We start from the raw sequence: 15,347 nt of genomic DNA, 5'->3' as shown, positions 1-15,347 counted from the left end.
AAAAAGCTTCGTCACTGAGTCGTTTGTCGATATTTTTGCATAGAAAAATTACAGCATGTTATTGAAATGATATGTAATAATGTACAAAAGTTTTGATCAATTCGCTTCACGCAAAGTTATAAAAAAATTGTTTTTTTCACCTACTCCCCCCCCCTTATAGTGAACAGATTCGGTTAAAACTCTTTTCAAGGAAATATTAACTTTACAAAGTTGATCATGTCAGCGACTTTATGTCTAGTTAGATGTTACGCTAACCTTCAATCTAAATTGCTCAGCTTTAATCTCGAAGGTTGTTCGACATCTGGACTTTATTTCCAAAATCGTATTTTAGGTCGTCTAAAATCGTATAAATCAGTATTTTAGGAATGAATTGACAACAATAGGATGAAAATCAAACTCTTAACGCAGTTTGAAATTCCAGAATGACGACTTCCGGTTACGGTATTTTCGGAATCATGATGGGAATCGAAGTCTGACGTTATCTGAAAATGCAAAGTAGCGACTTCCGGGTAGAATCCTTTAGAACGCTGACATTAGAATTCTCAAAAGTATTGCAGTTCATTGAATTATTTTTTTTGCTTTTAATGGGGAAGTTGCTTTGTTGGTGACGATGTCGATAAAACGTATTTTTTCTAAATTTCTTGAACAATTTCCTTCAAAAAGTATTTCACGGATTGTTTCAAGACCAACTAATTTCGGAGCTTTGAACAAAAAAGTTGGGATTGTTCCTGTCTAAATAAGCCCCTCTGAATACGTTCGAATCCGTGAAGACCAAATCTGGAGGAAATATAGAATAGGACGTAAGTAACAATGAGAGATTCTTTTTGGGGTCTTTCTCTTCTGTTTATTACTCGGTCGTTTCAGCATTTAGCACTCAACTCTTTGCTTAATATCTAGTAAAAACAATAGGCTTTCGATATGTACTGTAAAATTAGTGCAAAATGTTATAATGACGTCGTAATAATCGAAAGAGAAAGTAAACAAAGGGACGCTCTCATAGCCGTAAGCTCAAACGCGTACTAACTATTTTTAAACTGGACTAACTTTTAAACCGGCCTAAACTATTTGGTAAGCTTGTGCTGTTATTTATATGGCTGCGTTCTGATCTGCGATACACAACAATGTTAAAAACAACAAATTCATGTTAAAGAAAATGAGTAAATTAGACAACATGGAGAATTGTTTTTCATTCCGATATTTTCTTGCAGTAAAATAGCTTTTCTTCGTCATATATCTCGTTCCATAGCGTGCGAGAACAATTTTGTCAACATGTAACTGATATGTTTCTGAACTTAGAACTTTAACTTGGTGGATAGTTTATAGTTGGCCGATGATGTACAGCATTTTGTAGTGACATAATATTTAATGCACAGAAGAAAATAAGTTTGAAGTGGTTGAACCATCGTTTCTAACTGGTGCTATGATAGTTATTTTAAACATTGATTGAAAAATTGGTTGAAATATTTCAATTTGAATTCAAAATGAACAGTGAATATCATTTTAATTGAACACGATACCTGTCGACACGAGGGGAGAATATTTATATGCTGCAAATCCCCAAAGGGAAAATTTTGGACGATGCCAAATTTTTTTGTGCATAAGGGCACATACCTTACATAAAGTACGGTTTTTTGTTTTAGTGTTTCGGATTCTCCTCGTCAGTAACTAGCACCAACTGGGTGTCTAGTTAGACGATGTATCTAAGCTAGTACCCAAATTAGCACTAGTTAGACACTAAAATCCAAAAAGTCACACGTCTTGTGTGAACACTAAACAGCTGGCTTATACCGAGTGATGTCTCGATAGTACTTTATGTAAGGTATGTGCCCTTATGCACAAAAAAATTTGGCATCGTCCAAAATTTTCCCTTTGGGGATTTGCATAATTTCAGGCGTTTGGGTCTTCAAACCACAAGACAGTTTCGGTTCATATTCTTCGTCGGCAAACAGAACTTCTGTGCTTACTATCGAGACATCACTCGGTATAAGCCAGTTGTTTAGTGTTCACACAAGACGTGTGACTTTTTGGATTTTAGTGTCTAACTAGTGCTAATTTGGGTACTAGCTTAGATACATCGTCTAACTAGACACCCGGTTGGTGCTAGTTACTGACGAGGAGAATCCGAAACACTAAAACAAAAAACCGTACTTTATTTATATTCGTTTCAAGCTAATTTTCACAAGTTTGGAATAAATATCAATTATAAATAAAGGTTAGATCACACTCTGCGAATTAAAATTGTACTCGTTTTTTTCAGCGAAGCTTAAATAAAATGTAAACAAAGGACAAACAAAAAATTAAACTTTGACAGAATGATCACAAGTGTTATGCATCAATGCAGATTGGATCGATTTTATTTGCTAACAAAATTTCTACGATTTTATAAATAAACAGAAATGAAAGTTTTGAGCATCCTAGTAATATATTTTTACGAACAAATATATTGATCGCCGTTGCGTTCGCAATCAATTTTAAAATATTTTTATTTGGATGTTTCATGTGAGTTTATTCATATAGGTAAAATACGCATATTTAAAATCTTTTATTCAATCTTTGCTTAGGGTATTTATGGAGTTACTTTGTAAGCGGTTAACATTCTGATTCAAAGAATGAAAATAAGAAAATTTATAAAATAGTGCATTTTACGATCTACATCCGATTGTCATTTATTTGGATCTATCCAATGAAAAAAAAAACTATTTTTTTAGTTATTCACTTTCTTTGATGTGAGATACGACAGATATATGGGCAATAATTCGTGATAACATGTTATTGATTTATATTAAGGAATAAACTGATCCCACTTATTTTCACAGCGATATGTAAAAGAAAATAATCAAAACAATTCTTATTGCAGTTTTGATTCTAATTCGCAAAAACAACTTAGATCTGAATATGCGATAATCGATTCGATATGTCCAAATGCTCTCCTGTAACTCTTCGATGAGCAATTGGAATCAAGCGTGTAGAGAGAAGGAAAGAACAGAGAAATCAAAAGTACAGGTAAATATAGTTCGACGGTGATTGTCTTTCCTACCAGTTAAAACTGGCTTATTTATTGCCATCTTTATTGCGAGCAAGGAGAGCCACATTGATCCAGAAGAAAGCCGAAGAGAGGATTGAAAATAACGAAGTATGCGCAAGAGGAGCATGTCATATTTTTGTCTTTTTCCGGTAACATGATGCTGCCATTTGCATTACTGCGTTCTGATCGGCAATACACGGCAATGTTAAAAACCGTAGAATGAGGTTAATAGAAAATTCACTGTTTATGCCATTTAATAGTCTGATGTATTTATACATTAAATACATAAAAATTATTTAATTCATTAAAATTATTTAAGATTCAAGTGGCTAATACTACGTTCACACAACAAGTAAAAACGTGTTTTAACGCTATCTCGATAACATTTTTCATGTTACTAATTATTATAACATTACTCTGTAGTGGGAAAGTGGTATAAAACGTTATTTCGCTATTTTGTCAAAAATGGTGCATACTATCGTGAATGTTATAGAGTTGTATTGTTAGTCGCTAGTCTCTCCAAGGATTGAAAGAGCTTCTCTAACATTATATTTAGTAGTCAGACAGTTCAGCTAAGTCTGACTATTTCAAATTAAATCAAATGCTTACTGAACAATAATGGAAGCTTACCTTTATTGGAAACGTTTGTATTAGTTGCTGTTCTGTAGCACATGAAAAAGTCAAAAACAATTATTTATTTGCTTCAGATAATTATGTGGTCATTGGAAAAGACATTTGACATTTTAGCCTGGTGGGGCTTATTATACCATCCTACCCAACTATTCCACTAACCATGCATATAGAATTTGGCAGACATACTTTGCTGAAAATGAAGTAATTCAAATTATCAGCACGATTACCTAACTAATCCTGAAATACCAAAAGTTCAGTAATTGAGCTGAGAATTTGACAACTTCAAAAGGTGATTTTAGGTGAATGGGTTAAATCCAAATTGCTGAGCTTTGAACATCTTGGATTGCTAAAACGTTCATTTCAACGAAATTTTGCGACATCGTGCGAAAATTGAGAAAGCTTCAAATCCCGGTTACAAAATAATAAATTACAATTAATTACTTCCTATAGTCTGCAATCTGTCTGATAATCAATTGACAGATATAACTTAACAAATTGAACCTGACACTTGATGCAGACAGTGAATCTTCTGGAGGCACCTCGACAAAATGCGGTGTAAACCGTAACTCAAAATTTCCTGGACCAATCGTACTGAATTTTACACAGTTGTTCTTCTTCACATCATTGCCCAGATAACTACAAAAGCTTTTTGCAAAATGCTTGATATTATTATTTTTTTCAATAGCATTTTCATCGTTTTTTAGCAATAATCCGACTTTGGCTTCAAAGTGCTACGAAAAGTTCGAAAATCGACCATGAAATAAAAGCTCCATTAGTCACTTGTGGAGTGATTTTAAAAACAACTATGCAAATGTATCAACGATTGGTCCATCAGATTTTGAGTTATGGTGCACACCGCCAAACCAGTTTTCGACGTGGCACCTGACTGAATAGACAATCTTTGCATCGAAAAAAATAAGGAATCCAATTTTCTGCGATAATACTTTACACAACCCCCTTAAGTTCCGACACGATTTAGGCGATTCTTCCACATTCAACTTTTTGTGTCATTTTTCCAAGTCATCTATCCAGTCTCAACTTTCACAACTTCTTTCAAACCCTATGCATTTCTGTTCTATCACTAAGAATTAAACGACAATTTGTGCTACAGTGGAAATGCTAATCGTCCAAGATCTGATGGAAAATTATAAATAGTGAAACAAGCAAGCTTCAATATAATTTAAATAACGATCAAAATGAGAATATTTGTAGCAGATTGTTTGCCGTCATAGTGTTACTTAGGTTGTATCGCATGGCATTATTTATAATCTTTTATTTAATTATAGTTTGGATTCTTTCGAGAGCAGTAAAAATGTAAGAAAACTTCCACTTGCGTATTGTGTTCTTTGTGAGAAGATATAACTAGATAAGTGTACACATTGTGATTTTATATTCTTTTCTTTTTCTCTAGTTAAACTAACTAAAAAATTGAGGGTAAATTAAACAGCTTCACTCATTTTGATAGCCATAAGTAGACTAACAAACGAAAACATTTTTTTTAATGCAGCTCTGCATTCAATTATAAAATTTCGTTCTACGGTTTGTTTCAAAATGATTCGACTTCTGCTAACCTTCGACATGGCATTTTCAAATGAGCGTGCAGCACCTTATGGATAGGACGATAAAGAATATCAAAAATGACATTTTAAACTCGATTATACCTGTTTTTCGTACGGGATAAAACTTGCTTACTTGCCCTAATATGGTTTGTGTGCAACATGGGCCATAATATTGCACATAAAGGTCGAAAAGTTGATTCAAATTATTGAGATGTATGCCAGAGGAATATGGCGCCCCTTTACACTGTTTTCATTTGGCTTCAGGATGCAGCCATTTCTGCGATGACAGGTACTAACGTCTTAGACCGGACTAAACTCAGGCCTAAAATCAAAGATAGTACCGTGCGGCGGTACCAACTAGCTTCAAGCTTACCGCTATCAATGTTACTTACGTCCTATTCTAAATTTTAGCCAGTAATAACTTTTTTCGGTCACTTCGTGCGAAACGACCTCTATACATTTTCATATCGAAAAATAATCTTTGTCATTATGTTTCAGAGACCAGTTTTTTATTGCATTTTTTTTAAATCATGAAAAAACTACAGTTACCCCTGCACACAACCTGCCGGCAGTTTTGCTACAAACCGTCGTCGGTTCAAATTAAAATCACATCGATGTCAACACGATTACTTCTCGCCATTTACGAGATCGCGCCTCCACATCCCACTACCAGTTACGGAGCGTGCGCGCAGTATGTTCGAAAACCAAGCTTCCGCTCATCACTCACTCGACCAAACTCTCTGTTTACGCCGATAATGGTTCGAACTGGCTCTCTGGCGTGCTCCATCGAATGCAACCCCACACGCAGTCAACGGTTTGCGCCAATGCATTTTCGAACTTTCTCATCCCGCTCTGCAGCTCCACACTGTCGCTGATCAAAAAGTCGTTGCCAATTGTCATTACCTACGTACCGACCGGTGCGCGGCTGCATGACTGGTGGACGGTGGTGCGCAAGATCAACGCGAGAATCGCGGAAGATGCGCAACCGAGAGCAGCACTTGTTCAGTCCGATCCGACCGAGCCAGCAGCGGTAGTCGGTCGGTAACTTCCGAGTCGAGCGGACGTGTTACGTTTCGTTACCAGGTCAACGAAGGCTTGGATTAAAACCACCAAGCGCCCACTGTCTGTTTTTACTGCCCATTTGCGTGTGCGGTGTTCGGGTACTGGCGGTGTGCGGACGATTCGCGAGGATCTTGAGTGGATTCGCTAATTAGTGTGCTGCTGTGTGAGATTTTATTTATAACAGAAAAGTCTCTGTGTCTAAGTTTTCGCGCCCGAAAACAGAAAAGCGTGAGCCAAAATTCGTTTGTGGGGCGGATAACGCTCGAAGAATGCGTGTGTGATCTGGCGATAATTTTCCCGAGGGAATGAGAAGAAGAGCATCTAGATAACAGACCGCGCGATCGAGTTGATGGGTAATTGGTCGAACCGGTGGCAGATTTATGCTGCGTTCTAGTTTCTTTTTCTCGTAAATTTGATTATTATTTTAATAAAGTTCAATCAATTGAACACCAAGCAAGTGCTCTCGGAGTGGCTGTACTAGGCAGAGTTGGATTAAATTGCACCAAAATTGGATCACCTTTATCGGTTGGATTAGCATATATGCGAAATAGAAGAGAGTGTATTTTCGAGTCGATTTAATTCCAATATTCGGCACATGAAACAAGGGCGCCTGTGTAAAGAATAACATTACCAGGAAACGAGTGCAACAGGTCGACAAGACAAGGGAAGTGTTTTTCGTTTGATGAGCGCAATCTGTAAAAAAAAAATAATAAATAAGCGTCGAAATAGTGAGGCAAAAGTTGATTGTGTTCTTATTAAAAAATATTGAACTACACAGAAAACCGTTATAACTACACAAAGGATACTCACGACATATGGTTTGAATCGCGTAAGTACTTTTTTACCATCGTTTCATTTTTTATTTGTGGAAGCCAAACGATTATCTGAAAGAGCAGCAGCACGGTTAAAGGGCAAAAAATAACGCGGGAAGCTGGCAAATTTTTTGAGCCAATTATGCACATGCTGATGGTTTATGGCTTGTGTTCACGAGCATTGAAAACAGTTGCGTGCCAGTCCAGATGTTGGAACGTCTGTTTCTGATCTTTAATCAGTCAGTTTAAAGAACGAATTTTCTCAAATGCACCATGTCAGGAAGTGTAGAATTGGCATCGCTTCCTGTTGCTTGTTGTAAATGAATAAATATGGCAAATAATGGCCTAGAAAGCAACCGACGACACTTTTAGTAGAGTAGAATGGGTTCAAATAGGTATAGAGGTACAATGGGTATAGGGCTACTACTATATTATGGCATAGGTCGCACGTGTTGCGTGAATTAGATACACGGTAGAGAACATCGTTAACGACTGTCATTTCGGTTGTTACCATGGATCAGCTTTATTAGATACGACGTCGTTTATGTTTTCGCGTGTTCTTTTGCTAAAAGGTCTTTTGTCCTCACTACAGTACATTTAATCAATGTAAAAAATATCAAGTGAGTTTTTTACGTAAAAATTGATACTGAACATGATTGGTTTTTAAATATTTTTGTTTTCTAAAATAATACGGACATCAATATGAAAGATGCACTATGGGTCAGCCTTTTGGGGGCACTATACTGCATATAAAAGCATTAGAGTCCCATATTGAAAAACAGCAAGCCGAGAAAAATGCTGTTGAAGATTTACATTTTCATTGAGCCTTATGCAAGGGACAACTATGTTTTGGCATTTTTTTCGAGATTTTCTAAAGTAACCTGATAATCTTATCTGTACATTGTGAAGAATACATAAAGAACGCAATAGCATCTGTTCCAGATGACGTCAATATTCGATCAGACTTTAAACAATTCAAGGCTCCGTTTGAAACATTACGTGCTCGTGTGAAAGGAAAGTACTTGTCATCAATGAAAGCGCGTCAGATATTTCGCGTGAGTTAACAATACAATAATTAATGGTGTTGTTGAAGTAGATAATCGAAAAAACGTGATCGAAAAAGAGAAGAGAAATGGATCCAAAAAAATGCTCCGAAGCGCAAACGTAATCGTCGCACAGCAAAGCAACCGCGTGAGCACAACTTCAATTCCACACCCTGGTGGCGACGAGGACACCGACGTGGTCATTCGCAAGTACGAAGCTAAACGCAGCTGCTGAATAAACATGTATTTTCAACATTTTTTTCCGTGGGTTCATGACTTTTCGCATCAATGGGTATTCACTGTATTATTGATTTTTTATGTTATGTGATATAAGGTCAGCATCAGTTCACGGGTTTTCCAGTAGATTCGGGTAGACTTACGCGAACTCTCAAAAGGTTTATCATAAAATCTTAACATTAATACTGTTGCTGAAGTGCGACCAAAAAGTGTTAGGCGAACCTGTAATCAGAGACAAAAGAAGCGTTCCCTTTATTTATATCAAGTCGAAAGGAACGGATTGATTTGAGAAGAGTGTGTTGAACTCATATAAAACATTCAGAAAAAATAGAAATAGGATTAAAAGGAGTAGGAAAAATTGGATTGAATTAACCTTTGCGTCCCCGTGATACTTTTCCTCATCAATTTAGGTGCTCAATTCGCTCTAGTTTTAACAATTGTCAACGGATTTCAATCAAACCACTTGCAAACGATCGGGAATTCATTCAAGTTTCTTAGACTGTATATGTTGGTCAGGTCAGATAACCGGTTCCGGATTTATACGGAAATTCCGTGGGGTCTGTCCGAGGGTCATTTTAGCAATGTTCTTTAACTTTTCATCATCTAGCTATAAATCTGGTATTATTATAGCCCGTACATGATCAAAACTTATATACAAACCCTTTCAAGTCATTTTGGGATGGTAATGGCCACATCCTGGCATGCTGGAACCGGTTCCGGGGGACCTAGTAAATCCGAAATGCGCTATCTTTACCAATAGGCATATCAAATATTACAAATTTTCATGAAAAATACACAACGATGCAAATTGCACGCTCATAGACTATTCCTGGACCCTTTCGAAAGCATCCGGGACATCCAAGAACCGATTCCGAGAGATTTCCTGGAACGGATTTCCGGAAACAGCAAGCCTTATCTATGAAAAAATTGAAGAAAAAAAACATACCTGTCATGCGGCTCATCAAATTATGTCACCGTGATGATGTATGAACAATGTAATCTTCTTTTAGGTCATCTAGACATACAGGGATACTTTAGGACCGCATCCGGATATTCCGGAATCCGGTTCTTCGGAACAAACATTTTTTGGTAAATATGGGTGTCATGCGGCACATCAAATTACATCAGTTTGATGATGTATGCACTTTGCTATCACGTTGTATGTCATCCAGCCACAAGGGGACACTTTTCGACCGGTTCCGGATGTTCCGGAATTCGGTTCCTCGGACCAAACATTTTTGGCGAATATGCCTGTCATGCGGCACATCAAATTACACCAGTTTGATGATCTATGAACATTGCGATCACGTTGTTTGTCATCCGGCCACAAGGGGACACTTTACGACCGGTTCCGGATGTTCCGGAATCCGGTTCCTCGGACCAAACATTTTTGGTGAATATGCCTGTCATGCGGCACATCAAATTACATCAGTTTGATGATGTATGCACTTTGCTATCACGTTGTATGTCATCCAGCCACAAGGGGACACTTTTCGACCGGTTCCGGATGTTCCGGAATTCGGTTCCTCGGACCAAACATTTTTGGCGAATATGCCTGTCATGCGGCACATCAAATTACACCAGTTTGATGATCTATGAACATTGCGATCACGTTGTTTGTCATCCGGCCACAAGGGGACACTTTACGACCGGTTCCGGATGTTCCGGAATCCGGTTCCTCGGACCAAACATTTTTGGTGAATATGCCTGTCATGCGGCACATCAAATTACATCAGTTTGATGATGTATGCACTTTGCTATCACGTTGTATGTCATCCAGCCACAAGGGGACACTTTTCGACCGGTTCCGGATGTTCCGGAATTCGGTTCCTCGGACCAAACATTTTTGGCGAATATGCCTGTCATGCGGCACATCAAATTACACCAGTTTGATGATCTATGAACATTGCGATCACGTTGTTTGTCATCCGGCCACAAGGGGACACTTTACGACCGGTTCCGGATGTTCCGGAATCCGGTTCCTCGGACCAAACATTTTTGGTGAATATGCCTGTCATGTGGCATATCAAATTACATCAGTTCGATCATCATCCAGCCACAAGGGGACATTTTTCGACCGGTTCCGGATGTTCCGGAATTCGGTTCTTCAGACCAAAAAAAGAGATGAGGGATTTAAGCCAGAAAAAAGACATCAAAACATAAGTCGTCTGTTGCAACTGCAATACACCTGTTTGCAAGAAGCACATGCATTCAATGTGATCACTTGTTACAACCAGTAGCACTAGTGAGAAACTTTTTACATTTTTTATAAAAGAAATGTATAGAATTCGCTCAAACTTTCAAGATTTTTTCCGAGGCCCGGAGGGCCGAGTCTTATATACCAATCGACTCAGCTCGACGATTTGGGACAATGTCTGTGTGTGTGTGTGTGTGTGTGTCTGTGTGTGTGTGTGTATGTAACGGACAAATTCTCATTCGTGTTTCTCAGCAATGGCTGAACCGATCTTATCCAAACCAATTTTAAATGAAAGAACTAAAAAACAGTATGAACGCTATTAATTTGTTTTTGATTCTGATGTTTAGTTTCCAAGATATGAATGTTTGAATGCGTAAAAATGGCGTTTTTTGCAGTTTTTTTAAATTATCTGCCGAAATTGACAACATAGATTAACAATTTATATGTTTTTAGACAGCTTTAACAAATACCTTTCGAACAAGCTATATATTGTTGAAATCGGACTATTATCAAAAGAGATATTTAACATTAAATGCGGACGAAAGATTTTTATCATTTCCCATTGCCAGAAATATGACCGAAAACATGTAATCTATTATTAACGCCAAAACGGCTTATTTTAGGTCAATAGTATCTTCGGAGAATTTAATGGCGGCAATATGCCCTTTCTTTTGGTATTGTGCTTTTGCTGATTAATCCCCCTATGAGTGAGATATTTTCACAAATTTTCTTGGAAGTGATTATATCGAAATGATGTCTTCAGCAAATTTGTAGCTCTTACTTTTACGAATAACTTTACTAAAGACTTTAAATATCTATTTTGAATACTTTAAAAGTTATGGCTTGATGTTTGTTGATTACTCCTTCTCGCCTATTTATTGTTCAATATAGTAATAATCCATTGAAATAAGCTAAACATTATTTCGATAAAACGAATTTTGTATTTCATTTTACTATCTACAACCGCTAGAAATAATCACCGAACACTTCCAAGTTGTCTGGAAGGAACTTGATAACTTATCAGTGCAAAAATGTTCATTTGTGCGAACCTTCTGACTGCAATTTTTCTAACTTATAACCATCGGATCGATCTGAAACATATCGGAAAATGAAAAGCGAAATAAATAACTCCATGCAACGGCGTAGCCAAGAGGTTTTGGGGTTTAACACCATACAACCCCCCCCCCCCCCACCCAACAAAAATTGGATTGAAGTGGATAATTTATTGATGCACACTGATTTAATTCAATATTACAATAACAATTATCTGATCCGTACATTGAGAACCTGTTGTTGTAAACATCATGAGGACTTTTGATAAATTGTCGGAATGGGGTCCTGATATGTAAATGATCTATTGGTCTTGATTTCACAGTTGTCTAATAGCATCAATATCAAATTCCTGCCTGAAAACATTCCAATAGAAAATTCCAGAGTTCTGTAATCAATCATAATCCTCAGATTTATTTTCAAATTTTCAGCTTTTTTCCTACACAATATTACGAAAGCTTATTAAACGATTTTTTCCTAATAAGTTTGTGAAAATTATAAACTATTTGAAATTTTTTAATAGTTTTATTTTTTATTTAACCGTGATTTTTTAAAAAATGGTCACCATCGCTTCACAACGTAGTCTATTTTTCATGGCTTGCGGTGAGTACGATCTCTCGAATTGCTGAACTGAAAATTATGGAATAGAAATTAATTTTTAGTATTCTTTACAGACCCGCTGGTGCCCTAAGACGATTTTGTTAGATTTTCAGAGCACTGTGCACCCAGTGCATTAACGCAAGTGACGGAAGGTTATCGAAAAGATTCGTGAAAATGAAAATTCCAGTAATGATGATGATTTTCCCAAACGGTTCGTTTTCGTGAGGTTTTTATTTGTTCTTTGGCATTAGGATTAGCGATAATAATTCAAATCAAGAATACTACTGGGAAGTTACCTTTAGAAAAAATCGATGTCGAAATAAAATTTGAAACTATACACGCATGCACTTCAGAGATAGCGTGATATCAGGAGCTGCGATTTCATTTCAACGCTTTTTGTGAAAGGGGCGATACTTACAAATGTAAACATAGGGCTTTTTTCTTACATGCGAATGAGGGCTTTGAAACGCAACAAATTAACCTAAAAAAATTTGATTCTACGATATTGCTTTCTTAAACTACAGCAAAAAATACAACGGGCGAAACTGTATTTTTGTTTGTTTATTTAAAGTTTCGCCCTCCACGCTCCATGCAAACAAACAGGGCGATACTTTTTTTGCTAGCAGTTTAGAGGCGAAACTGTTATTTTCGTATTTTTTAGGATTATCAAACTGATACCAGCTGTAAATAGTAACAATGATCTCTATTGAAAAAACCCGGACGAAATCGGTGGTGTAAAACGGTAGTTATTGTAAAAAAACGTAAGGGCGATACTTCAATGCTGATAGGTGGGACCGAAAAAGTAAACAATCGCCAAAGGGGCGATACTATCATTTTGTCAATTTCAAATACTTTATGAAGTTTTGGGTTTCGATCACTGAATCATGCAATCTAGGAAGTAATAAAACACAACAGTTCTTAAATAGGAAATAAAACCAAGTCTGGAAATATTCATTGTAGATTTTCTTTGAATGGTATCACTGCTAGTATCGCCCTTTTCAAAAAAAAGCGTTGATTTCTTAGTTCTCAGTCGCGTTAAAAATTTGAGTAAAATATAAACTTCAAATCGATTTAAAAAAAAATTCGTTTTTTTTTCTTTCAGTACAATATATAACCGCTTTAGGAAAATTCAGATTTCCCACCACAATATAGATATTTTATTAACAGAGCATTAACAATAATTCGTTGGTATGTCTATTTTATGGGCCATTTTTTCGCTTTCCCATTGATTTGGTTTGAGATTTCTAGCACTGATGTTGTCCTATGCTGATTTGAGCGATTCTCTGAGTCCTGCCACTATCCCATGTAGTATGTGTTATCAAAAACATCGCAAAGCATCAAGTTCTAAATGCTCTCCAACGATATAATATCCGAAGAGAGTGATAAGAGTTATAAGAAATGTCTCATCACACTGTTAGGTGGATTAAACACGTTTTTTAAGTGATCAGTTCACCAATTTTCGTAACTAACTACAAGAAAAATCAGTGTATTTTTGAAATAATAAAACCAAATTAATGTTCTGCATATCAAGCTGATGTTATTTGATGCACCTCATGTCCAACATATTCACCAAAAATGTTTTATCCGCTGAACCAGATTCTGAAATAACCGGAACCGGTCGAAATTTATACTCGTGTGCCCAGATGAGCTAAATCGTGATTGTGTTTCTCATAGATCATCAAGCTGATGTAATTTGTTGTGCCGCATGACAGGCGTATTCACCAAAAATATTTGGTCCAAAGAACCGGACCACGGAATAACCGGAACCGGTCATAAAATGTCGCAGCCTTGTGGCCAGATGACATACAACGTGATCGCAATGTTCATAAATCATCAAACTGATGTAATTTGATGTGCCGCATAACAGGCGTATTCACCAAAAATGTTTGGTCCGAAGAACCGGATTCCGGAACATCCGGAACCTGTCGTTAAGTGTCCCCTTGTGGCCAAATGACAAATAACGTGATTGCTATGTTCATAGATCATAAAACTGATGTAATTCGATGTGCAGCATGACAGGCATATTCGCCAAAAATGTTTGGTCCGAGGAACCGGATTCCGGAACATCCGGAACCGGTCGTAAAGTGTCCCCTTGTGGCCGGATGACAAACAACGTGATCGCAATGTTCATAGATCATCAAACTGGTGTAATTTGATGTGCCGCATGACAGGCATATTCGCCAAAAATGTTTGGTCCGAAGAACCGGATTCCGGAACATCCGGATGCGGTCGAAAAGTGTCCCCTTGTGGCCGGATGACATACAACGTTATCGCTAAGTGCATACATCATCAAACTGATGTAATTTGATGTGCCGCATGACAGGCATATTCACCAAAAATGTTTGGTCCGAGGAACCGGATTCCGGAACATCCGGAACCGGTCGTAAAGTGTCCCCTTGTGGCCGGATGACAAAGAACGTGATCGAATTGTTCATAGATCATCAAACTGGTGTAATTTGATGTGCCGCATGACAGGCATATTCGCCAAAAATGTTTGGTCCGAACAACCGGATTCCGGAACATCCGAAACCGGTCGAAAAGTGTCCCCTTGTGGCCGGATGACATACAACGTTATCGCTAAGTGCATACATCATCAAACTGATGTAATTTGATGTGCCGCATGACAGGCATATTCACCAAAAATGTTTGGTCCGAGGAACCGGATTCCGGAACATCCGGAACCGGTCGTACAGTGTCCCCTTGTGGCCGGATGACAAAGAACGTGATCGAATTGTTCATAGATCATCAAACTGGTGTAATTTGATGTGCCGCATGAGAGGCATATTCACCAAAAATGTTTGGTCCGAGGAACCGGATTCCGGAACATCCGGATGCGGTCGTAAAGTGTCCCCGTATGTCTAGATGACCTAAAACAAGATTACATTGTTCATACATCATCACGGTGATATAATTTGATGTGCCGCATGACATGTTTTTTCTCAATTTTTTCATAGATAAGGCTAGCTGTTTCCGGAATTCCGTTCCAGGAAATCTCTCGGAATCGGTTCTTGGATGTCTCGGATGCTTTCGAAAGGGTCCAGGAATAGTCTATGAGCATGCAATTTGCATCGTTGTGTATTTTTCATGAAATCTTGTAATATTTGATATGCCTTTTGGTAAAGATAGCAC

At 37.5% G+C, this 15,347-nt stretch overlaps 1 protein-coding gene across 1 annotated transcript in view; it reads left to right on the top strand.

Moving 5' to 3' along the window:
* Nucleotides 1-6,237: 6,237 nt before the first annotated feature.
* LOC131693505 (uncharacterized) overlaps nt 6,238-15,347 on the top strand; it is a 258,655-nt gene continuing 249,545 nt past the window's right edge. The window contains exon 1 of the mRNA XM_058981372.1: nt 6,238-7,108. The gene's annotated coding sequence lies outside the window, so the exon portion shown is untranslated. The remainder of the gene's footprint in view (nt 7,109-15,347) is intronic.

Source organism: Topomyia yanbarensis, chromosome 3 (assembly GCF_030247195.1).
Source record: "Topomyia yanbarensis strain Yona2022 chromosome 3, ASM3024719v1, whole genome shotgun sequence".
In the NCBI taxonomy this organism is placed as follows: domain Eukaryota; kingdom Metazoa; phylum Arthropoda; class Insecta; order Diptera; family Culicidae; genus Topomyia; species Topomyia yanbarensis.
The sequence above is the reverse complement of the archived record's forward strand: the minus strand, read 5'-3'. Positions and strand labels throughout refer to the sequence as shown.